Source organism: Vidua chalybeata, chromosome 5, assembly GCF_026979565.1.
Source record: "Vidua chalybeata isolate OUT-0048 chromosome 5, bVidCha1 merged haplotype, whole genome shotgun sequence".
In the NCBI taxonomy this organism is placed as follows: domain Eukaryota; kingdom Metazoa; phylum Chordata; class Aves; order Passeriformes; family Viduidae; genus Vidua; species Vidua chalybeata.
In genome coordinates, this window is record NC_071534.1 from 41,494,241 (window position 1) to 41,518,309 (window position 24,069).

The following is a 24,069-nucleotide window of genomic DNA, read 5'->3' on the forward strand; positions in this document are numbered from 1 at the left end:
ATATCTCTCCATTATTTAAAGTACATTTGGAAAAGTTGTTCAATCATAGATGCATATGCTATTGAAGTCTGTGCTTGGATGAATCGAGTCCTGTATATAAAGCTATATTACAATTTTTTGGTATTGCAGTGGACTGAAATTAATGACCCAGGCTCTTCTTCCAGTTCAGTATTTTTAAATCTCAAGTGTGTTGGGGGTGGTAGGACAAGGGTTATCCTGTTGGCTTATTTAGGTCTTACAAAATAAGAAAGTGAAAAATGTATGCTCTAGATTCTAAAAATGTTCTTTCCATCTTATTTGAAACTGATCCACAGCTTAATAGCATGATGGTGAAACCTGAAATTCTGCAATCTTTTCTGTACTGTTGAGAAAATTATGTCCAGTTTAGCTAAGTATTGCGTCTCTGAAAAGCACGTGCTGCAAGACCCATATTTTGCCTCTGTGTTTGTAAAATGTGCAACTCAGGACTGTTGCATCACAAATATTTTTGTGGTTGTCATGGCTTCACAGAAGACAGTTTATGGAAGGTGCAGACAAACTATCTTGTGCTTTGCATACCATAGACAGCTATCTTTTTTTGAAAGTAAATCTTCAAGTCAAGTCTTATGCAAAAAAGCATTAGAAAGATAATTACTGCCATGTTAAGCAAAATAGTGACAAATTTCATATGGGCAATTTTAATTGACAATTTACTCGACTAAGTCACTGGATAAAGCACTCAATTAAAACTTGAAACAATGTTCAATGCCTTACAGAACAATACAGCAAACAGCTTACCTCATGTAAAGGCTGGACACTTGCCCAGATCCACAGAATTGGAGGCATCATTTTTAGAGCAAATTTGTGACTGCAGTGATTAAATTGCTAGCAAGACATCAATTTTTATAATGCATACATACTTTGTCTTATATTTTTGTGAAATTTTATGAGATTGTATTTCGTATCTGAATATGTGGCATTCTACAGTTCTATAAAAGTACCTGGTATTAAATACAATTTCTTCCAAATGTGAAATAGAGGCAATAGAATAGATTTGATTCAGGCATAGTTAGGGCTGTCTCTGATGGTGTAGATACCAAATATGCATCAGAGACTGCTCAAAACTTAGCAAAAAAACCTATTTGCCCAAGATACTGCCAAATCTTTTTGAATAAGTCCAAGAATTCCATAGCAGATCCCTTTGCAGAACAAAAAAACAAACAACAAAAAAACAACAAACAAACAAAAAAACAACAACAAAAAAAGGCAATACTAATTTAAAAACTACTCTCTGTGAATTATTTAAAAAGCATTATAATGCAGCCTGAAGTTTTGTTGGCTTGCAAAACTGCAGATACACAAGAGCTTGAGTAATTAAACATGCCATACGGTGTGCCAGTACGCCAGTTTGAGTGTGTTAGGTATGAAGGAAATACAAATCTGAAAGGTATGTTGCACATCACATTGTCCAACATCCCAGCTTTTGGGTTGCTTCACAGCCAGACACACTGATGGGTTAAAAACCACCTGTGTACAAGTCACAAACACAGAGGTTAAAGAGAAATATCGTTGGTTTCCTTCTCACCCACCAGTACATTAATGCTTACTGCAATGGTACTGTAGTGAAAACACACTCCCCCACCAGCCACTTAGCCTGCAAGCCCTCTCCAGTCTGCCAGCCCTCTCCACCTGCAGACACTGCTGAGACTGCTCCACAGATTGCCCACTGCCCTCCCTCCACTCTTCCTCCCTAATCCCCCAGCTTCACGCAGCTGTCTCACCCCTCCTTGCTCTAACAGCTCCAGTAACTCAAAAACATGCCAGCATACAAAGTCCAAGGTAAGGAAAAACTACTCCACAAATGACTAACAGATTCTTCATCACAAAACTGGTACTTTAGGTTTCCCCTGGTTCCTTGATTTCCCTTCAGTTGTACTCACTGTCTTGTATTTAAATGTATCTGTATGAATGCATAGATAATCATACACAAAATAAAAGAATGCAATACCTTAGAAGTAATTTTTAAGGCTACTCTGTCAGGGCAGAAGTTTGCTGTGATTATTTGAATATCACTTTCTGCCTTAAATGAAGAAGTATAAACTTAGCCACTAACATTCTTACTTTTTTTAAATGCTGCAGTAGCTCATGAAGACCAAATATGTTCAACTTATTAATATATTATGGTAATTTTCCTCTTTTGCTCAGATCACTTTAGATGCTTATACGAAATCCATTTCTTTGTCTTTTACAAATTATTTGTGGGAGAGTGTATTTTTTAGAGTATAAAATCTTTTTTCTAGTCAGATCAGATAATGTATATGAGCCTAATTCAGTGGAACTGAGTGTGTACATGAGACTGCATATTAGAAACTAAAGGCTGTTTTTCAGAGGGGAGAGGATGCTGTGAGGACATTGCAAAATACACGTGAAAAGGATAATGAACTTGAATGCAATAGTACATTGCCTTTACTAGCATCTTAATTTTTAATGGTATGCATATTTTGGAAGCCTGTACCTCTTACTTTTAACTTAGCAAACTTTTTCATTGCACAATTATAATGTTAAGCAAAAAATATTTGTTTCTCACCTGTAAGAAAATGCAAGATGTTCTCCAGCTTGAAAGTTTATGATTTATGTACAGATATGTAAGTTGCTAAATAAGTAGTATATTTGTTGGAGGTTCACTCAAATTTTCATCTGGATTTGGACCATGATTAAGAGAGGCATTTAAAACAAGTAAGCAGTAAGTGTAGGTGTATGCTATAGGGGGAAAATGGCAGTTGTACTTAGGTATGTATTACTAAAACAGACAAGCATAGTGATAAAAATATTCAGTAATTGACAAAGTAGTTTTGTGTAAAGACAAGAAGGAGATACAACCCAAACTGATTAAAGGGTGTAATATAATGCATTTCTACTTTGCCTTAAAGGGCAGCTAAGTTTTCACTCCTGCAGGACCAGCTCTTGACTGTAGCATCTACAAAACTAAAGCAGTTTTTTTTATAGGTAAAAATCCACACAAATCCTGCCAACTGAGGGTACTCAGAAGACATTTTTCCCAGCAGGCCTGAACAGTGTAACAACAGAGCACCTTTCCCTTACAGCAAACTTTTCTTTTTGCGCTCCGGACTAATTATTTTCTTCCAAGCCACCCTGAGTAGGTCTATTTGAGATAAATACAACATTTTCAAAACTGCCACAGGTGAAAGATGCAGATCACTGTATAGTTTCACTGTAGCTCTACAGCAACAGGTTATTTTAGAGATGGTGTCCTGGTAACCTTAGCAGTAACAAAAACCACCTCACAAAGGCCAGCCCAATGTCCACAGCAGAACTGCTCCATCTATTCTACTTACGCTGCAGCATTTTAGGATTGAAATTAAAGGCAGTGCTTTGACAGCCTCCACTTTGAAGCACAGTGGGCTTTTTAGGTAGCTCATGCTGCCATGGCTTTCCTCAAAAGCAGAACATTGCATTGCTGGACTGCCCGAGAATTAAAGCCCAGTAACCTGATAGTTTATATCATGTACCCTTCCCTCCTTCTTCCTCTACCTAGTGTCTTTTCACTGCTGTGAAAAGCCTTCCTCCTCCTGCTTAACGAATCACTGCAACTCCCTCTGGATATTATCAGCTCTCTGAAAGATAAAAAAAATAATTAGAAATCATCTTGAATATACTTTTTTCTCTCTTTAGGACAAGAGTCTCTCTTGGTTCTGGTTTGCAGCTGAAAGCAGGCAGCCCATTTCTATCTTCAGCAGGGCCCAGATAAGCAGCTCTACCAAATGAAGAAACAAAAAGGGATTCCCTCTGTCAAAATCACAGAAGCAGAATAAAATGCTCCTGGGAGCATGAGTTCAACCAAATATAAAAGGTTCTGTGCTCAGTGGGGCTTGGTTAAATAAATCAGGTCCAAACTTTTAAGAACACAAATACAAACCATTCCCTTCTCAATGGGGTAACAGGAACAAACACACCAAGTTAATAAACGCAGCAGGGATTTGACCAAACAGTTCAAACTCCCCTTTGGAACAGTGTTAACATCTATGAAGCAAGCAGCCTTAGCCTCTTGGCGCAGGAAAACAGAACCTGCTCTGCTTTGGTTGGATGACTAAAAACTTCCTTGATTACAGAAGTCCTCCATTCTAAAATGAGGAGTTAAATTTACTATTAAATGCCAACTAAAGATTCATCCATTCAGCTCTGACACTTCACATGGCAAGTCAAAGTATTGGCACTGAAATGTCTCCTCCAAGCATTTGATTTTGTTGTTTTTGTAGCTGGTCCAAATTCTGCATCTCCTCACACTCCTATACTGCCAACATCACGCACCAATACCCACTACTCCTTCTATGCACCTGGTCATAGAAATGTTCCAAAGAGGTCAAAAGGATCATGTGGAAAATACATATACATGTATATATGGTATTTTTGTCTGCTTACTACAGGCTGTGAATGCTATACTGCAACACTCGAACTTCCCAAAACATCAAAGCAATATAATTGCACCCTTCCAGGGCTTTCTTCATTTCCCCACTTCACCTCCTAGTATGCAACATGTTGCATAGTTCTTCCTATTTTCATATCACCTTGTGTATTTCTATATATATATACAATTATTACTACTTGAAAAACATCTACTCACTCATGTATATTCAGCCGCCATATTGAGAAGTAAATGCTTCCTTCAGACTACACCAGAATGCAAGATTCTCTGCATATAAAACAACTATAACTGCTGTTCAAAGTACTTATAGAAGAGGGTGCTCAACATACAGTTATAACTTCTGTTTTCATCCAGTACATGTTCATTAGTAAAGGGAATTTATTTAAAAGTAGGATTTAAGCTTCAGTTATTAAGAGATAACAACCTACTTACCCAGGATTCACTAAAACAGAAATTAGAGAGCCTAATTTAGGTGGCTAATTTAAGTATCACAACAGTATAGTCCTGCATTAAAAAATTGTTGTATTTATACATCTGGGATAAAACTGGTAAATGGGGGACACGAAAAAAAAATAAGGAAGAAATTTGCAACTACCTTATTCACGTTAAAAACATATCCTGGATATTTAATAAGACATATAATTCAGTGCAATTAAACTATCAATTTAAGTATATTAATTCCAAAGTAAGCTTGGATATAACTACTATAGATTTGTTAATTTTTCAGGAAATTCATACAAGAAAAAAAAAATTGTGGCCTCATAGCTAAAATACATTTTCATTGAGAACAATACAATTTAAGTCACCATTTTACATATACAATATTTCAGCAATGCTGAAGTGTATCCAGAACTGCAAGCTCATTACTCAATTAAGCAACAACATTTCATTAACACCTGTCCATCCTATTACACTCAAAAGAAGAATCCAGTTTAATTGTGGAAAGGACAGTCTTCTGTACCCTATTATGATACTATCCATCAACAAGAAAAACCTTCCTATGGCTTACAATTAGAATAAAGAAATCATAAAAGCAAAGGGCAATATACTCTCTATTCCATTCTCAAAAAAAAAAATTAAAAATTAGAATACAACTAAAACCTGCTCTGACTGAAAACATGACATGTCATTCCATTTCTGCTAGGTTGAAGATATCTACCTCTGTGAAACTCCTCAAAACACTATTTCCTCAGGTTAATGTGTTCTCCCATCCACTCTATTTTCACCCTCTAATGTGTCATTCTTCCAAGGCTACATTTTTTCTGTACCCTAACAATGACACTTGAAAGGCAGAATTAAAAGCCATAAGGATAAAGAATGCAAACATATGTAACTCTAAATATAAAAATAGCATGGCAAAACATCAGTACTGGTAACTATGGAGGAGTATCACCTGTGTTCTATGAAAGGTGTCCTACAAGTGACAACTGCCACTGGCAGTTTCAGTATAGAAAAACCAGTATGCAGTAGGATGAACAGAGTAGAACACTAATTTGCTACTGTATCTTGGTTTTCATTCTAATAAATGGGGAGAAGGACAAAGTTCTGACCAAAATAAAAACAGGAATGGCAGAGAAGATGGACAGACTAAAGAACTTATTTGAAATAGAGACATCATTTTGGTAATCATTATGAGAAATAATTTCCATTTAACCTAAACAGGCAAGTCAAAGCAAGCGATCAAAAAGACTAAATAATGGAGTCTTAAGAAGAAGTAAAAGAGTCTCTTCAGCCATTACAGGGTGTAAATCATGAGTAATTCCTCATAACCCAGGAACACCATGGGAAGGGAGCTCAAGCATGGACCTGGAGTCACAGAAAGAAAGGAAATGTCAATCAAGCAACACTAACATATTAATTGACTGAGAGCAATCACAACAGTGCTTTTAGGTGTCACTTAAAAATTCCCTTCCTGGATTTCTCTATCTCATGTGATCTTGGCCCTTATATTCATTAGATTAAAAATCACTTTTCATTATTTTCATGAAGCTAAAACTGAAACAGATCACAGGCCATGCAAGGCACTCATAATGTTCTAGTGTTATTTTGTATGAATGAGGAAATGAACTAAATTGAAATAATGCACCCCTATTTCCAGCGTAACTACAACAAAACATCTCTTTTTGAATAAGAACATGAGAAAAACATGAGAAAAAACTCTATCTTATCCCTCTAGCCAACATAATTGTATCTGCACAAGAAAAAGAAAACAGGTTCACTTTTTTCCTATTCTTCACAAATATAAAGCATACTTCATGCTCTGTAAATACAGGGTATTATGGCATATTCTTTTCTACCTGTATTTTTTATATATACAACCTAGAGGTCAAAAAATACAAAATTTTTTTCATTCCTTGCTATAATATGTTGTTGTGGTTTCTAATCATGTGCTATTGAGTCCCCTGATCCACCTTTTGCAGTGTTGGTGAGAAGAAGGGAAAAGAGGCTGCCTAATTGAAGGTAAGGAGTTAGGATCCCTATGTGATAAAATGAGTAGAGCTCTTACAAATTCCTTAGGGCAGAAAGGAATCCTTTAGTTTGGTACTATGAACAAATTATTTTAAAGATGTACATTCTAAAAAGGGGCTGGTAATAGGATGATAGGCCCATTGCCATCTTCAGCTTCCAGCAGTGATTTCCTTCCATAGTCTATTCAGCTCTCTCTACCTGCTCTCAGATGCAACCCCCTTGCTCAGCCTCCTTGAATCTTTGTCCTAGGCAAACTTTCTTCTGTCTTTGAAACCAGTCTTCAGTTCTGGTTTGCAGTATGTATCTCAACAACTTTCATTTCTACCATCAGCAGGAGGCACTGCTGAGAACACAGAGTCCACAATCCAGATTCAGACCCAAATCCATCCCCAGCAGAGCACGAAAAAGCAATTAAATTCTAGAAAAGATCTGTTGAGTGGAAAGTATACTTAGCAAAGGCTGAATTATCAAGGAATTTAGCACATAAAACTCCAATTGTTAAGAAATCAGACACTTACATTACCAACGGGAGTTGATTTGCATCATTAAGTTGTTCTTTTCTTGGCTTTTTTTGTGAACCTGCCCTGAGGGCCATATCAAAAATGCAAACCATAGGAGCTCAGTCTAGTAATGACAACTCCGATGGCATTTTAATTCAATAGCACAGGTAACTGTTGAAATACCCCACATTTTTATCCAATTTCTATCTCTCAATTAGGTCAGCAAAGAAAATCAGAAGCCAAATTGTTAAAGCTGGTAGTTTGAACACAGTCTTGTATCAGTTCAAAACTTCTCATCTTCACCACCAACTATTTATATTGTTATTCCAGAGATTTGAAAAGAATACCACACAGAACCTAATTTCTAATATTAAAAAAAAACACTCTAATACACTTAATTACAAAAGCATATGCTGGAAGTAAGCATATGCTCATTTCTCTGTATGAAATACTAATCAAATACATTGCAGTAGGAACTAGCTATGTTTAAAAAAAATCAAATACGCATTGTGCATATATGCTTTCACCATTTTTGTCAGAAAAAAAATGGGGATTTCTTTTTGGTTTCTTTCTTCACATGTTTTTAGTACTGTAAAAAAAATACTTGTTCTCAGTATTTCTTGATTTCAGAACACACAAATTGAAAAGTAAAGCTCCGAAGGTGACACTATGAAGTGTGAACTCACACAGCAGATAAATTGAGATGACATCTTTTTTTGTCTCTTTTTTGCTTGTAGCATAGACTCCAAGAGTGCTGAAGTGCTGAGTGGCAAGCATGAATGTTAAAACTTTAAGTTACCTATTTTTATGGGGGGAAAAAAAATAATTTCTATCTTTTGGGATGATGTACTGCTGTTTTGTGACTGATTTTACTAACTTTGATTAAAACTGTAGACCATATGGAAGAGGCAATGTACCTCATTGCACTGCCATTGCCACCATTTCAGTGACAGAAATGCTGAAGTTCTTTGATGCCAAGCACATCTTGAACACTATTACAACTCTTGGTTTTATGTGCTATCCCTGGCTGCCGAACTTGGGAATGCTGCCAACGGTTTGCTAATCCTGAGGCCACATGATGGAAGGGCACTACACAATGGTGCCTAAAGCTGCAGCAGGAGTCTGCCTGAAGGTATGGGAAGATGAGCTACTCTGAAGGACCAGAATTTTAAAAATATATAAATAAGAAAAGCTATGAAATACAGTCATTCTGAGTTGTCTTCTATACAACATGCTTTCTGAAGATCATTACCTACACGAGTCTTCCACTAGAAAATCTTAAAGAAAGATAAAAGTGAAATAACTACCAAGCTTGAGGTCAAAACAACTGAAAAGTGTTTGAGGGATACAAATATTCATGCTAAAAGAAAACAAACACTTTTTAAACAATCTTACATGTTTGGGCAACTCCAGTCTGCACAGTTCTATGCTTTGACTGTTTTTTGCAGAGTTTTATACTGTCTTTATCTTTCATATGAAAGATATGAAAATAATGTCAAATCCACCTATTCTCAAATATTCCAAATTCTACAATATTTGGGTGTCCTGTGGTTTTGTTGCCAAGTGACTTAAAAGTACAAGTTTCCTACAGTACAAAGTTCATAGCAAATTTTATATGATTTACACTATTATTCAAAGCACTGCTTTTTTGTTGGGTGGAAATGAAATATATACAATAGCTAACATTCAATAATCATGACACCAAGATGAAAGAAAATACATCAGCACTATATAAAAAAAAAAAAAAAAAAAACCTGGCTTAAGTTTGTTCTCTAGTGCACCCTGCCTTTATGAATTAAAATTAATTCAATTTCTTCAGATCTTAAGTCTCACAATTACAAAGGAAAAGAGTATATTGTGATAAGGCTCAATTCTTTTCCATTATTTTCCTCCTTCACTTTTGGAAACCTTTTAAAGTGGCCTAGTCATGTTCATATCCTTTTGGAAATGCTTATTCATTTTTATCAGCTCTTCATGGAAAACTCTTCATTTATATCAAGCTCTTATAAGTCGTTAAGATAGAAGAGCACTATGTCCCAAAAAAAAAAAAAAAAAAAAAAAATTAGCATGGAACTGGAAGCTTGACCTTGAAAACATAAAAATAAAGGAATTACTTAAAGACAATACATAAACCAAATCTAAGATCTACAAAAGGTGCTAATGATGATCAATCTGCCTCCTCACCTCCAACCCCCACCCCCCCAAAAAATACTATGAATTAAAAATCTTAAGATTGCAAAGATAAAAACAGAGCAATAAAGATTGTGACTCTTTCTAGTTCATCAGCCACTGTGACCTAGTTAGATAACCCTTTGCTCTTCAATAAGAATTTAACAAGATTTTGATTGTTTGACCATAAGACCAAGAAATATAAGAAAATGTTGGATAGATTGTAAAGCCAAATAGAGCTGTGCAGTCAGTTTGTCCAACATCTTCTACTCCTTAAGTCACAGAATATGGTCTCCTTACTCCTGTAGGGAAATTACTTTTGTTTGAATACTGCAAACTTTTCTTCAAATGTTCCAAGATTCACAATAAAATTAGACAAGTTGGCCCAACAGTTTACAAATACATGCAAGTCAAGGAATGCAGGTCTGGACTGAGATGCGTATGTGGGACTCAGCCAGTTCCTCGTGTTCATTTGACACATAAAACAGTTGGTTAATGACATCATATTTTCCTACCAAACCTCCTCCTTGGTGCTGTGCAAACATTATGCCATATATATATATTCCACAAACAGACACAGAAACTGGTAACATTCTCTATCAATGATTTATAGCTATGGCCGAACCATTTTAATAAAACTCAAAAGACAGTTACATTTTTGCAATTATACCAACCTTTAAACATAAAATTAATCTAACAACACAGATTATTAGCATGGCCCAAGAACCTTCTTGATTCTCGCACAAGAAAATTGACAGCTTAAATTCTGGCAAATGGTTTTAAGGGATACAATTTAATTGAGAATTATATTCAGGCACTATCCTTGCTAAAGCAAACTTTTCCTCAAGAAAAATGCAACTCTTCAAAAGCATCATGTGATTCTGCAATGGGAAGTAAAAGCAAGTAAGTCATAGCCTCTTTTCTTGAAATAAAATGGGTCCAATAACAACCATATTTACTGGTAATAAAGCCACCTCCTCATTGCAAAAAGAGGACAAGATAATTTACTTAAGAAACAAAGGATACCAGAGAGGACTTTTTTCTAAAATGAAGAAGAAAGAAAAGCACTGAGTGCCAGGAAAAAAAAATCAAGAAATAGAAGTATGATGTAGTGAACCACATCCAAGAAAGAAGAGTAATGAAAAAAAAAACATTTTTAAAGAACTCCAGCTTGTGATTCAATAAATGTTTTTTTTCTCTCCCTTAACTTGCCTGTCCATAAATTTAGGCTGCCCAAAGATCTCCTGCCCCGATAAAACTTGGATTCTAGAATAAGAATTCTGCCATAGCAAGAGCTGAGTGAGTTAAATACAATACAGAGAAATAACAGATGAAATTAGGTTAAAGAGCTGGAAGGAAGCTTTTTAAATGTACTATAACAATGCATTTATTTACAATGAAAATTGCTGGAAAATAATTCCTTCACTTCTTACTGCAGCTGCAGAGACACAATATTTAACTACACTCTGGTTTCTTTTTGATATTGCCTTTTGTAATATTTCAAAGTCTCCCCCTTTACATGTTAAATACCTGTTCAGGTCAGTGTATCATGACACAATCCAAAGAGTTTTCCTATCTATAAAATGCATGAATTTGGTTTTCCACCATGCATAAAGACGTTCCATGAAGACCACAGTTCGTATTTAGGCTATTCTACATCTCCATCATATAAATAAAATCAGGTTTTCTTTGTTACCAAAATAATTTAAAGCTGCAATGAAATAAAAACAATAACCTCCAGCCACCCCTCTGCCTATTCAAAATGATCAGCTGTTTTGCTTTGAAGCCACTTACATTGTAAACACTATGCTGCAAACTAAGCTAGCTGGGCCCCTACACATACATGGAGTTACATTTCTGTAATGAATTGCCCAAATAATAGAAACATCTTGAGTATAATCTCCTTTCTAAATGTATTCCATCATGTAGAAGGAGTGGAGCACTCAGGCTCAAGTACACTATTCCAAGTTAGCAGACAATAATGCAAGGAGAGAGGAGAGCGCCAATTTAAAATAAAAAGGGAATCACTTATGCATTATTCTCATATTTAATACTTGTACATAAAAGTATATCTCACTTTTATTGAATTGTCAGTTTCCTCCTTCTTTTAAATATAAGTGTACATCCCTCTGTCTCAATGACTAACTTTTCTGTTATGATTCATCTAGACAGAGCTAAGGCTCTTGAGTTGTTAGCTCAGTTGGTGTGTGATTAAGTTTATGGCCCCATTCCTGCAATAGCAGCTGCAAACACCTTTTCATTACTATTTGATCAGTAACTTGAGAGCCACAGATGGGAACCACTATGGAAACATGAGCGATTATTATGGAGACCAACAAAACAAGAATGGACACCTTCATGCTATACCAGCTTTCTTTAGTTTCTTCTTTTTCTCAAAACATCTTTCAACAACAATTTCAGTAAGACTCCTTTACTGAAAGCTCAGGCTGACGCTGGAAAATCCTGGTATCTGGTATCTGCAAACATTTTTTTGCTTTGTTTTGTTTTCCTATCAACCTCGCTGGAAAAGCAGTGGAGAGCTTGTGTCAGTTCTGTGACCCTTCAGAACTGAAAAGTAATGCGCAGGGACACTTTGGTCTCTGAAACGTGAACAGGGCAACTTCTCAGACTCTCCTAAGACTTACTGCCTTTTTGGGGCCACTTCAACAACGATGAACCCTGAACGATTGCTCCCTGCCAGGGAAACTCTTCAGACCATTCCCTTCAAGGACTGTGTACTAGCAGAGGTCAAGTAAAGAGAATGATGGAGGACTATTTTCGTGGCTCTGGTACTACTTATACCAGGACCTCTGTACACAACCATTAACTAAAGCCAACAGCGTTTCGAGATAATAACGCAAGAGCCGTGGAACTCGGAGCAGCCCAGAGCACGGAACTGCACCTGGCACGGAACAACAGTGGCTCCATCCAGATCCACCTTCTCCAAGGTCACCTCGCTCACAGCTTCTTGCAGGCCCGTGTCTGATGACGGCAAGCGCGGCGGCACGGTTTGTGCTCCGCTGCTCTCCGCCCACATTTCCCGGCGGAGCTCGCCGGGGCGGGGGCCGCGGACCGCGGCTCCGCTCGGGCTGGGCGCGCTGGCAGGCTCGCCGCCCCGCGGGGATGCGTGCAGTGGTCCGGGGGCGGGATCGCGCCTCGCTCCCCCCAGAGCTGCGGCCTCAGCCCGGCCCCGCCGCCCGCCTCCCTCCCTGCCCCACTGTCAGAGCCGCCCGCCCGCGTGGCAGCGGGCACAGCGGGGCGTGCGGCGTTTCCCTGCGGTGGCTGCTTTGGTACTGGGGGACGACAGCTGTGTCCCACGCGGTGTCCGTCCGTCCGTCCTTCCGTCCGTCCATCCATCCATCCATCCATCCACCCATCCATCTATCCCTGAGTGGGCGGCGGCTCGTGTGTGTGTGTGACTGACAGTGAGGCGCGCACAGCGCGGGGGCAGCCGCTCGCACGCAGCCCGCCGGGGCCACGCCGGCGCGCCCCGGCTGCGGCAGCCACTTCTCCGTCCCCTGGAGCCCTCCCCGGTGGGGACAACCTCAGCGGCCTCGCTGCTCGTCCTCCTCCTCCCTCCTGGCGGGTAGGTTACATTACCTGGTCTCTAGCTCGGACTGGATCTAATCCCGCGGCCGCCGCCGGCTCCTTTCCCGGCCGCGGGGATGAGTGGGGGGATTAATTTATTTATTTTCCATGAGGTGTCCTCTGCAACGGAGTAGCGGCGGGAGAGCCCGGGCCGGGCGGCAGGGAGGGAGGCCCGGGCGCTGCTGTCCCGGGGGTGCTGCTGGGGAGCGGCCGAGGCGCTTCAGCACCGGCGCGGGGGGGCGGGGGCTGCAGAGGAGACGCCTCCCGGGCTGCCCAACCCGGCTCCGCGGGGCTGGCGGGGGCGCGGCGCCCGGCCCGGGGAGAAGGGGATGGAGCCAGCGCCAGCGCGGGAGGTGGGACAGGACGGGATGTACTGGGCTGGGGCGGGCGGGCAGCGCCGGGCCCTGTGCCCCTGGGGCCAGCCGTGAGCGCTCCCCGCCCGCCGCCTCCCCGCCCACCTGCCCGCCCCGCCGCACCCGGAGCCCCCTCGCGCGGAATTGCGGCCGGGGGACAGGAGGGCACCTCACTTTTGGCAGCGCGAAACGTGTCCGTACCCCGTCCCAACCCGATCTCCTCTTCAGCACTGAGAGTGCCAAGTATTTCACATTAAAGGCAGTTTGCGCTCTCTGGTCCACCAAAAGTCTAAAAAAACGGTGTATCGGTTTCCTCGTGTTAGGGGAAAAATAAAAAGTAAATTAACAGAATTCGTTTTGTGCTCAATGCAGGACCTTCGCCTTCTGAAACGGGAACTGAAATTTGGCTCGTCAGCATCGAGTTGCTGATGAAAATCTTGATCACCTCAGCATTTGCCATCTTTTTGTCTCCTTAAGAAAAAAAAAGTTAGGAGAAGTGTTTTGTATGTATGATAAACATATTTATGAAAGCGACTGCTAAATTATCCAGAAATCCTGTCCTTAAGGTTAAAATCCTGTAAGGAAATAGATAAATGTAATCATATAATTGCATAATTAAAGCCTTTACCATAATACCTATTCTCATCTAAAGGTTGCACATTAAGTGCAGTACTTAAGTACTGTGAGGAGTCTAGAGTAATTACAGTTGTTGACATTGTGTTGTGAAATGTACAAAATGAAATGTTAATATTATATTAAAAAAAAATACTTGATTTCAAGCACTTTGTTAGAACTTTATGATCAGGATCATTACAGGCATATTAGGAGCTGAGACTGCCTGTGTATGGATAGGAGGAGAACTTGGGCTGTAGTTGGGAGTATTCTAGTTTCCTCAGCTGCTAGTCAAGGAAGGAAAGACTTGAACTTGTGCAGTTTATTTTTGTCTGTTTACTTTCCATTAATAACACTTGAATCCCTTAGTTAGAATCAGCCACAATGAACAAAAAGTTTTGAAAAATAATCTGAAAAGAAGCATATCACCCTTCAAAAAAAAAAAAAAAAAAAAAAAACCAGCAGCATGAATAGCAATACTTATTACATCAAAGAATCCATCCACAGATGACTGCTGTCTGAAACACAGATTAATAGAAATCATGTTTCTTTGTCTCCTTTTCTTATTAATTGATTTGCTTTTATGTGAGAAGTGATAGGAACTTTTCTATGTTTTAAACTGTAACCATTAAATCAGAAGACACAGATCTGGAAATATCAGTAATGTAACACTTAAGCATTCCTTCATTCTTTAGGATGTTATTGTTATTATTTATGTATCATCCATTTCCAGGCCAAGTCTTTCAGGAGGGAATACTTTGTCACATGTCTGTAAGGCAGCCAGCTTTACAGAATCTGCCCAGAGATTCTGGCATTGTACTCATAAGGAACAGTAAGTAGTTAACTGGTACAGAGAGCAAACACTGTTCTTCCTGAAACAAACTGAGCAGTGTGGAGTCATTTTTGTGACATTGCATAAGCTAAGTAGTACTTGAGTTATATATCTGAGTCCAGGGGCATTTTTAGGAGCAAACATGGTGACTGCCAGGGCAGCTAGTGGAAGTCACAGTTGCATTAATTTAGGTAGCAATATCAGTCATCTCTTTGTGCAAGTCTGTCAAAGGAGCCTGTGCCCAGCACCCTCACAGTCACAGTGTTTGTCCTGGCAGCAAGTTGCACTCCAGGCTTTGGAAGACCAAGGACCCATGAGGGGCCCACTAAGCCTGTTGGAGGGGAGAACAGACACTAAGTCATGACTCTTGGGCATGCAAGCAAAGAAAGCTTGGGTACTGTTGCCCATTATCAAACTCTTCCAGGCAGGCCCACAATTACAGGGTAAAAAATGTTGAATTTAGGATGAAATTGGATGTAAAATATTTTTTTAAAAAAGCTTCCAGTGCTGAAATCAAAGTTGTATACTTGGCATTACAGCAGTCTAAAGCTGTCTTCCATATTCAAACATTTTTTATGCCCTGAAGAAAACTGTAGGCCATATAGGACCTCAGACAGTTCCTGTAAAATGCAAAGCATCTTTACAATGCCCTTTACAGTGAAATAGTAAAGTTTACATGCTGTTTTATACAATTTTCAGAAAGTAATTTTCAAAGAGAGCTGAAAAATAAATACATGAAGATATAAATGATACCTGGTTTTCATTGCATACTTCTATTTCCTCCATGGATATGGCCTAACTAAAATAAATATATATTTATATAGATATAAATATATTTTTTTAATTTATAAATGTATACTATATATTGCACACAATAAATTCTACACAATGTAAAATTTATAATTTTATATGTGGTAAGGTAGATCACTTATATATATATATACACACAACTTATATGTGGTAAGGTATATCACACAGACAGTATTTGCTGTACTACACAGTACATGCTGCATGCTGTATGTAACACAGTGTTACATACAGTACAAGTTGATGTATTCTGTGCTTCTAAATAAATTTGTATTTATATTATACTGCATATATTAACAGCTATATAGATATAGCAGATTGTATTATCATACGTTAACCATTACAGGCATAAACATCTTCTGTATATACCTATGTGCCTCATGCAGCTTCTTTCAATGCTTCTTTTCAGACCACTCTCTGTAGGAAAGGTGATCTTAATTGACTCACTGTTACTGTGTGCTTCATTGCATTTGGTGTTTTCTCGAGGAAGGCAGATTTAGTACATAAGCTATCTGCAGGTATAACAGTGTGGGATTCTGGCCCACAGTTGGCACAAGTTCAAATATAGTATGTTAAGTGCCTCCAGCCTGCTTAAAGTCGCAAAAATTACCATAAGCCCTCAGACTAGAAATTGATATATGAATTAATTTTTTTACTTGGACTTTGATTGCAGGGATATCATGTTTTTAAGTCAATACAGTGAGTGTCTGTAGAGTAAAGGTGCTGAAGTGATTTGGTTCTCAGTTGCAGATTGAAAAACCCTGTTGGCATTCTGCATCTTTCCTATCTTGGTGCACCTTTGCTGTAGTTTCCTATTATTCAAATTAAAAATATTTAATGAGAGATAGCAATTAATAATTTCTGAGTGAATTTTAAGAAGCTACTAAAGGTTCAGAGGTCTGTGTGCATGTGTGTGTGTCTGTGTATGGGAGTGTGGCATTCTGTATTTTGCAATGAACTAATTGTTAAGAAGAAATTAAATCAACTGTTAAGAAGAAATTAAATCAACTAATATGTGTATGAAAAGAGCCACCTCTCTGGTTGTTAATTTTGTGTCCAGTTGATAGATTTCTGTGAGGTTGTATGTTAAACATTATCATGTTTTGGTTGTAATGGCTTGAGACTTTTTTTGTGATATTAACATAAAAGACTTCTAAATATTATTTTTTCACTAGAGAAAAAGAAAATGCCACAAATGTTGACTACCTGATGGTACTTTTTGTATGTCTCTCCATTAACAGTTTGGGTAAATCCCCTGCTGGAATAGTCCCTTTTCACCACATGCACTTGTCACGCAGTTTTAGCTGAATCCAGAATTTTACAGGTCCTTTTCTAAGCTTAGAACTTCTCTGTCACATTACAGGTTGTGTCTTTTTGTCACAGAGTCTGAATCTAAAGGGTGCATGTTTATGATCATGTGTTGTTCTGGCCTACGTCGGATTACATTCTGATTACGTTCTATTTTTTTCTGCACTGATTTCAGTTCCATAAATACACATCTCAAACTTCTCTCATGTCCATAAGCAGGCTGCTGTGGTGTGTATTCTTGTCATCTCCAAGTGATATAAAGGATAATAACATGAGTATTATATTGGCAAATCATCTTGGCCACCTCCTGTAAGCTTTATATCAACAGCTAGTAATTGTTAGTCTGTGTCTCACTCCACCTTCATTCATGCACACAGATAGCTCTGTCACTAGCATAACATTTAATCCTAGTCCTGTTAGTGAAAGAGATACATATACTTCAAGTTTTGTGATAAAATTCATATAAATATAACTAGAACGTAGACTTCTATGACAATATATAGCCAAAGCATGTCTTTCCATTGAGGTTCATTTTCTCTGTAACCATCAACCATGGCCCAATCAAATTGTTTTCTTTTGCAGCTCACAGTGACACAGAACACAGCACATTGTAACTACAGGAACAGACTCGACTGTGAAAGATCTCTATCAGGCATCACAGAGAATCTGAGGCAGCTGGCAGTTATCAGCTGAAGCAGTAAACCAGTAGAACTGTACAAGCTAAATAGATAATTGAAAAGCAATCTGGAAACCTGGGAGAGATAATAAGCCTCTCTTCTAGAAGGGAGGTAACAACTCAGGTAGGTCACAAACGAACTCAACTCCCAGATCAGTGCTTTGCCTAATAACACTGAAAATACAGCAGCAGTTCATTCCTGTCAGTTCTGAAGTAGTATTGAAATTGTTGTTGGAAAAGCACTTTGGCATATTCAGTTATACAAATCATTATTGCAATAGAGTGAAGAAGATTTGTACTGCTGAAATACAGATGACCAAAATCCCAGGAGCAGCAAGGCCCTTTGTTAAATTACAGTTGCCAAAATAGAAAACTAGTTGCACACGCTTTTTACCATCCATGCTACTTTGTTTATACTGCTGTGCAACCCGTAGTATTCCTGCCGCACTGACCATGGTTGTCTGTGGGGCAGTGACTTCTTTTTTTGTGTAATTTATATTTATATTAAGATAATGTAACTATTTTTGTTTTATTTACCATGAGCACAGAGAAGGGAGGGAAAAGGCCAATGTCGGTAAGTAAAAGAATGTGTTGATCTTAGTAGCTGCATTTTAAAAGAATCCTAAAGAGTCTGACTTTCAGTTCAAGTTACTCTTATGATTCTCAAATTTCTGACTACAGAAAGTGTGAAATCTTGCATGAACATGCAAGAAAACTGATACCATTTGGTAAATCCTCTTGCTAGGTTCTGGTCTCTTGTAGCACTATATTGATTGTACGGAAAGAGTATGAGATATTTTTGTGAGAGTGGGCACAGAAAATAAGCTTTTTGGCCTTTTTCAAAAAAGAAAGTAGCATATTTCCATCAGAGAAGTGCTTGAATTGATGCACTGACATCTGTTTATTTTGTTAAACCACTCAGGTAGATCACAGGAAATAACTGATGCCAGTGTAATATTAATTCTTGTGGAGCTGAACAAAACAAACAAACAAACAAAAAACCACCAAACAACCAACACAACAAAACAAAAAAAACAAAACAAAACCAAAAAAAAGGAAGACTCTTGCTGCTCAATTTATTTTGAAAGATGCTTTTAAAAATCTGTCTCCAAAAAATCTGTGTAAAAAATTCTGTTCATTTACACTGAAAGAACATAGAGCAAAACACATACATCAAAGTTTTTTATGATATTATTTGCTGCAATTACAGTGGCAGTTACAGTATTAGTTGCTACAGTACAGTAGCTAGGAAAGCAGCATAGTAAATTCACAAAATCCATTAACAAATATTTGCATGTGTCCATGCAAACATCTTGTTGCAGAAATAATGTGATTCATTTGAACAGTCTGTGTAAATCTTAAAACGTAACTGCTGTTTTTATGTTTTAGGTATTGTTCTAATATCTGTTTTACGATGGTACTGGGATGAATTAGTTGTGCGCATATGTAAATTCTGCTTCTATGTATTGACTGTTGAGGATGTTTTCCTTTCATATCTCATTCTATGACTGCTAAAACAAAAAAAAAAAAAGGCAAAGTTTTAAAGTTTACAAATGCATGAAAAGTTTTAAATTACCATTTGCTGTTTTGAGGCCTGATTCATCTTTCCATTATAATCCTAGTGATAGACTTTGGTCAGTCTAGAGCCATTTTTTATACCAGTTTTTCAGTTTAGATCCAAGTGTACAGTTGTAAATTACCATTGTGTTGTAAGATATGCCTAACTTCAGTAGATTACAAAACTTCTTAGGTAGCAGGAGAATTTCTCTTTCTGACTTACTTATTTTTATTTTCTTTTAAAAGAAGATGAAATAGCCAAAAATTGCTTTTTAGATAAAATCCCAGAATCTGCCTAAATATTTATTATATAAGAATCCAATATAGTAATAATTATAATCTAAAAAGATATTGGCATCATGCTGTTGTAAACAGTGCAAATAATACTTAGAATAATATGCAGAGTCAGAAGTAAGAAAGCACCACTCAGAGGGAAGCATCCTTATAATTAGGATAGAAACTGATCTATTTTACTTTTTTCTCTCTCTTATGAAGCCTTTGAGTATTTCAGTCTTTTTCTGTGCTGTGATCCAGATTCAACAGGAAAAGTGAAGAATAAATAGTTCAGCTCAGGCTCACACTGTGTAGCTGAGATTTAGGCTCTACTGTAGGAGGTCTGAACAGAGGAAGATCTTAGAAACTCTTTATGGTCAAGTTCGCTAATTCTGCATGAAGGGAGAGATCCTTCATTATCTGGTTGTGCTCAAATATTAAGTCAGTGCTCTACATCTCAGGGGATGAAGGTGTCTGTTCTATATAGGCACATGACTTAAATTAACTGTTCAGACAAGCATCATGTCTGAGTGTTTCCAAAGCTCTTTGCTCTACCACCAGGAAAAAGGAAAAGGCTTCCCCCTAAAGGGTTCTGAATTTCATCATGGAGGCACTTAAACCCCTGCTTGTTTGAGAGCTGGCTGCCTAAGGAGCTACATGTGAACCCTCCTGCAGCTATAATATTCTGAATAAGGCCCTTGAGCATAGATAGGTTTGCAGAAATGTTAAGCAACAATGAGCATACTCTGATGGGATCATATTCTGCACTCAAGGTAACATGACAATCCAGCTTCTGAACAGGTTCACAGAACATAGTGAATTTTTTGAATACCATAATTAATCTAAACTAATCTTAAGTACTTCGCTTGTTATTCATTGTGATGAAAGCACTGGAGTATATGATCAAAATCATCCATTAAGAGCTTTCACTTCATGTCATTATGTTTTCTTATTATAATCCTGGTTTACTTTGCAACTCACTTCTGGGATAATCACATTTTTGCAGAGTGGGTAAAGCCTTAGAAATAGAAGTATGATTGGAATACTAGTGCTTGGCATGCTTCAAAACTGTAAAAATCATCAGTATATAATGTATTTACTTTTTTTATTGATTAGGTCAAAAATGCGTGTCTACATTTTGGAGGACAGATATCAAACAAGTTCTTCTCCTAACACACAAATCAACAGCAGGAGACTTTTGAAGAAGAAAACACACAATATTTACATGTGTGGTTCTAAAGTCTACTATAAGGAAGCAGAAGTCAACTTTCCATTTGGGGAAGGTCATAGATTGCTAATCCAAACCCTGTTTTCCCAACAAATGGCAATGGCAATTTGTTTGTAGGTATTCACATATGTCCTCTTACTTTTTGGTGACTTTCTTGCTCTTTAACAATAAGGCCTGATGTAACTTCTGATGGTGCCCCAGGATCACACTGTTTTGTTTTGTTTATTCCACAAAATCAGTAATAATAGTTTCTTTTTTCCCATTTACATTTTTTTTGTCAGTTATTGTCTCATTGTCAGTATTGTCGTTGAATGCACAAGTCTGATACTGAATTGGTATTCAAATACCTACTTCTTATCAAATAGCTTGAATTCTGCAACAATTTATTGTGGTCTATGGTGAGACTTAGGTGCAGATTGAGACATCTTAGGCATCTATATGGAAGAGCTCAGGTGTAAACTATATGTGTAAACTCTTGCTCTAGACAAGAGTCAATGCAATCTGTGGACCCCTCTTGGTGCCTTGTCTGCTGATGAACTGCTTTGCAGATGTTTCAGAGGGAACTGAGTTGTTCTCTGAGCTCCATCTGAACACAGACAAAAATTATAGCATCATGTGAAATGTACTGTCAGTTTCTGTCTTGCAGCTCTCTACAGGATGAGATTCCCAGAAACTAGAAAAATACATTTAAAAATATATTTTAATCACTAAGTTCCTGACAAAAATAGTGAAAAGAACTTTCTCCCAAAGACAAATCAGGATTCCCTAAAAGTGTTGGATCTTTGCTTGTCATTTACTGTGACTCATGCACATCATACAACAGTACCCAAAGCTATTGGCCAGGTAAAGCAATCTGGATATCTTTGTATGCTTTTGTTCTGAAAATGTGTATCGATGTACATCTTGGATCTCTCAGGCTTCTTCAATACATTTAAGATATTAACAGGATTATTTGAGTTGGTAACCTGAAATAATCTGACACTGCATTTATTGATGCAGAAGATTATTCTGAAATTTGTGTCCAAATGTCTTACTTACTTTACAGTTCCATATGAATAAAATATTTTGCTTTGAACATAGTTTTTCATTTCCTTTGTAGTAATTCTGTCTACTGTGGAGTCATTAATCCCTTGTCCTAGAGATTTTTGCTTCTCAGCACTGACACCAGAGGGTTTTTTAGAGCATTGGGTTAATCTGAATACTATGGAGCAGGTTGGAAGCAACCATAAAATAAGATCAGAAAGCAATAGCAGAGAACACAGTTCAGGTTATGGTCAAACTGAGGTTACACAGTCTAGCTACTGCCCCAGCTACAGAGACAGAACCTAGACAGCTGCAGAGCAGTGGCAGCCAGCCAGCAAGCCTGAATAGATGAAGATAAGGCCAAGAGGAGGAGGACTTAAATCTCAGATATTAGCTGCTCTAATATAGAATGAACCAGCTATATAATAACCTTACATACCCAGAAAAGAACTAGAACAGCTAGTTGGAAACAAAGTCCTTGAAGTTCCTTGTGCAACTTTTCAAATAGAAATGATCATAGCCAAATTACTTAAAAATATTAGCTTTTAAGATGTACTTAGTTGTAAAAAATTACATATACTAGGTACATCATAAACAGTCTTTGCCCTCAAATACATCTTATACTCAGTAATTTTATTTTTTTTTTTTAATGTGAGGCCATTAAGTTGAGGCTGTGACTTCACAGGCACATTACAGTTTATGCAAAGGTAATCTTGGTTTTCCTTCTTTGGCTGGGAATTAGAATCTGTTATCCCAGCTATACTGGTTTTAGTATCCTAAGTAACCCACTCTTTCTGTGGGCACTCTGCTGTGCCTTGTGTACTTTAATTGTTCTTTCAACAAACAAAAATTATTTATGAAAACCCCATTTCTCTCTGAAAAGTACATTTTTCAGATGTAATGTGTAAGCTGTCTGCTGTCTGAAAAAATTATTTTTCCCATTCTATTTATAAAGGATATTATTGCTTCACAGGATAGTTGCAGACCCTGACACAAAGATATGGCAATTGAAAACCAGGCAATTAAATAGCTCAAAAAGGAAGAAAAGAAATGCAATTCAAAAAGATCTATGCAGAGAACCCATAGCTGTCTGCAACCCTCCCCATTACTCTGTGTAGGTAGTACTCAGGATTAGCAAAGAGAAACAAATGATGTCAGAACCAGTCCTCTAAACCTTTTCAATTTTCCAGTATGAAAATATCCTGTAGAACTGTGGTGTAGTATTGGATATGAAACAAATTGTTTGGGATTCTTTTTAATGTCAATAGATTTTTTTTCATTAAATTTTAATTCATCTGTGCTGTATACTGTGCATATTTTTTTTCCTATTAAATAAAAAATCTTTCCTGATAAGGACATCTTTTCTGAAAGCACTTCTTAAAATAGACTAGCTTGATGCTGTGGATAGTGCTTTGACATTGAAGAAAACCAGTGAGATGCAAACAAATTCTTGCAAGGCTGGAATTGATGCCTGTATACTTTAGAAATGGTTTGACTCATTAATAGATTAATAGGCTGCACAGCGAGCTGGATCTTTGAAAGAAGTCAGTGAATTAAGGGCAGACTATTACCCTGTAGCTCCCATTAGCCTGCACATTAACCATCTAGATCTACAGATATTTCTGTCCCATACAAATCACTGGAATAATGGGTATAGGTTTTATATAAAACCATCATGGCCATAAAATTGAATGTAGGAACATTTTACCACTACTGCAGTTAGAATGGCTAAAAATAACCATACATTTGAATACAGCTTTGTCAGGATTTTTATTCTCAAGAGCACACCTATTCACAAATCTGAGGTAGCTGAATATCAGAGAGTTAGGTTTCCTGGTATGGTTTGGTTTTTTTTCTGTAATAATCCATAAAATCATTTAACTACTTTCATAGAGAAGTACAATTTGACAGATCTGATAGAAAATGTACCTGCTCTTGGCTGAGGGCAAAGGAATGGCTAAGAGGACTTGCCATCTCTGATTGCAAGCTACTCTTCCTATCCTTTCTCTTTCAAACAGTGATGAGTTGTGGTGACAGACACAGTGAAATATAGCAGCCCCTTTCAAAGGGCTTATAGTGTTCTGTGTGTGCAGCAAGGTCATAGGAAAAGTCAGCAAGGTCACAAACATTCCACATTGAAGAGTTTCATCATGGGGAAGAGCCTTTGCCCATGGCATTTTGAATTTCAGTTACTCTACATGAGATTCATAAAACCAAATGAAACTTGCAAAGTAGTGGCTACTTTGGAGCT

At 37.8% G+C, this 24,069-nt stretch overlaps 1 protein-coding gene and 1 long non-coding RNA gene across 3 annotated transcripts in view; one reads left to right on the forward strand and one right to left on the reverse strand.

Moving 5' to 3' along the window:
* The window catches only part of SLC16A7 (solute carrier family 16 member 7), an 80,841-nt gene extending 67,534 nt beyond the window's left edge, over positions 1 to 13,307 (reverse strand). Inside the window, exon 1 of the mRNA XM_053942662.1 lies at positions 13,162 to 13,307. The gene's annotated coding sequence lies outside the window, so the exon portion shown is untranslated. The remainder of the gene's footprint in view (positions 1 to 13,161) is intronic.
* On the forward strand, positions 12,715 to 23,124 carry LOC128787995 (uncharacterized). 2 transcript variants are annotated; one of them, XR_008430923.1, is made up of 4 exons: positions 12,715 to 13,147; positions 13,875 to 14,005; positions 17,644 to 17,861; positions 20,684 to 23,124. It is a non-coding gene; the product is annotated as an uncharacterized LOC128787995 (long non-coding RNA). The 2 variants fall into 2 exon arrangements; XR_008430924.1 differs by having other exon boundaries at positions 12,716 to 13,147; positions 13,875 to 13,988.
* The last annotated feature ends 945 nt before the right edge of the window (positions 23,125 to 24,069 follow it).